The 2,590-nt window shown below is 43.9% G+C and overlaps 1 pseudogene; it reads right to left on the minus strand.

The window, feature by feature from the left end:
* LOC102830570 overlaps nucleotides 1-1,162 on the minus strand; it is a 13,261-nt pseudogene extending 12,099 nt beyond the window's left edge.
* Between the last annotated feature and the right edge of the window lie 1,428 nt (nucleotides 1,163-2,590).

A 2,590-nucleotide genomic window follows, 5' to 3' on the forward strand; every position in this document is an offset into this window, starting at 1 on the left:
TCCATTTTGACCTTTTCCTTCTTTCTTGTCTCGTTAATGACTTTTTGCTTTCCTCACGTATGATGTTCTTGATGTCATCCCACAACTCTTCTGGTCTTCAGGCTTTAGTGTTTAATATATCAAATCTGTTCTTCAGATGATCTCTAAATTCAGATGGAATATATTCAAGGTCATATTTTGGCTCTCGTGTACTTGTTTTCATTTTCTTCAGCTTCAGTTTGAATTTGCCTATGAGTAATTGATGGTCTGTTCCCTTGGCCAGATCAAAACCTAGGTTGAGCTTGTGAGGTGACTGAGGCTCTTGCAGGGGCAAGTCCTTGAGCAGACTGATATTGCAAAATCCTTTCATCTGCTTTGAGGGGCAGATTTACAAGCAGGAGGTATGAGATAGAAGTGGTGTTTTACTTGTGATTCTCGAGGGCTGGAGGAGGAGAGCTAGGAAAGACTGAGGGGAGGAGAGGAGGGAAGGGCTCTGGCAGGGCTTGCACTGGTTGGGAGATTGGTTCTGAGGGCCTGTGGGTGTGGCTGTGTACCTCAACTGGAAAGTTGCTTGCAAGCCCATTCTGCACAGGAGACAGAGGAGCAGCCTTCAGTTGAAATGAAGGTGAGATGGAGTGGAAGGTGCCCAGGAAGTCTCCATGCTGCAAACTCTCTTTCATCAGCTCCTGTGAGTGTCTTCTTGATATGCTGTGTGAGGTGGTCTTTGCACCCAAATCTCTGGGCACAAAACTGGCACAAGAAGTCCTTGCAACCTGTGTGGACCACCAGGTGGCGCCGCACATCCTTCCGGGTGTAGAAGCATCTCTTGGCAGTGGTCACTTTGGTGCTTCTTCTCCTTGGTCACAGTATTGGGTTTTTCTTCTGAGTGGGCTTTCAGGTGGTCTAGCAACACCTCTGTGCTCCCTAGATCCAAGGCACAGACCCCACAGGTGAGGTCCCCACTGCTGGCTGCATGGAGGACTAGGTGCCTCTTGTAGCCCAACAGAGTGTTATACTCCTTCCCACACTCCTCACACCCAAAGGCCATTTTATTGGGGTCATGAGTCTGGAGGTGGTTCTTCAGATGGTTTTTCCGGTTGAATGTCTTCTCACAGTGAGCACACTGATGAGATTTCTGGGGTGAATGGGTAGCCATGTGCCTCATTAATTTATATCTGGATACGAAGGCTGCAAGCTATAAAAATGGGGCATTTTCTTAATGTAGTACCTTCTTCCAGGGAATCTTCTTCTTTTGAACATTCTCAACTACATTCAGATAATTGTTTTTTTGTGTTTTTATTTCCAGAGTTTATAGTTGTTATTTGTCATCTGTGGGTCTGATGGAAATCACATGACCATTAATAGACGTGCTCCCCTTACACTTTTGCACCTATTTGTTGAGGATGCACAAATCCTTTTTTTTTTTTTTTGCAAATAATGTGCTGCATTCATTACCTAAGTATTTTCTATTCCTGCTTGTTCTTAAGAGGGAGAACAACAAAAGAGCTAGTAAGGATTATATCCACTCTGAATTAGGGACAGCTCTCAAGTCACTGAAAGTTTACACATTCTTATTATTCACCTACTTCAAACCAGAATGACAAAGAAAGACAAATCTGATTTCTCCCAAGGCATCCTCTTGAGCTCCTGATGACTGAAGCTGAGTAAGTCCTTGAGGGTTGAATTAAGACCAATGTCTATGAAGCACTTTGAGTAGAAAGAGTCTTTCCGTGCCTAGTCTGACCGCTAGAGCAGGCCAGCCTCATTTGGTGTTCTCAGTTTCTGCTCCTTGCAAATTAAGCTTCATTAATTTTTCTTTCCTTTCCTAGTCTGACAGCTAGGGCAGGCCAGCCTCACTTGGTGTTCTCAGTTTCTGCTCCTTGAAAATTACGCTTCATTAATTTTTCTTTCCTTTAGGGTCTGTGCGAGAGACTCCTCTGTAGTCTGAAGTGAGTGGTAGTGTGGATCCTGCCTCCTGACTCAGTGTAGGATTACAAGAGATTGCTAGGTTGATCCAACTGATTTGGAATGTAATGAATAGGGTTGGTCCAACGTCAGACAGAAGACTGGCCCAAGCAGACTGCATGGTCTGAGAAGTAAGAGCATCACAGGGAAGTTTCCTCACCCTGTGAAGTCCAATCAGGAGACTGAGACTAGATGATATATATCAAAGAAGCAAGGCTTTGCTGCTCTAACAGGGCCTAAGATGCTATACCTGGCAGAACAAGTGTCATGCCCTTGAGGTTATGTTAGAAAGTGGCTCCTGCCTTGCCTCTGGTACAAGTTGTTTGGTGGAGGATTCTCATTTTTATCTGTTCTAAATTCCAAGTGGAGATTCAAAGATATAAGCCTGATGTTGCCTCAAAGACTCACTCCTACCCCTGGATGTCCTGATGTCCTTGGGGTTTTTCCTGGGCCATCTTTCTTAGGTACAAAAAAAGTTGAAATGAAGTTACCGAGGGGACTCGATAGTAATCCTGCCTCCTGTTGGTGTTTAGGTAACTTTCTTAATTATTTTTAAGGAGTCACATGATTTCTTGATTGTGGAGATGGAAGTGTATTTTCTTTTAACAGAACTTGAGAAAGAACAAATCTTCATTTGACTCCAAGT

Source organism: Chrysochloris asiatica, unplaced genomic scaffold, assembly GCF_000296735.1.
Source record: "Chrysochloris asiatica unplaced genomic scaffold, ChrAsi1.0 scaffold00354, whole genome shotgun sequence".
In the NCBI taxonomy this organism is placed as follows: Eukaryota; Metazoa; Chordata; class Mammalia; order Afrosoricida; family Chrysochloridae; genus Chrysochloris; species Chrysochloris asiatica.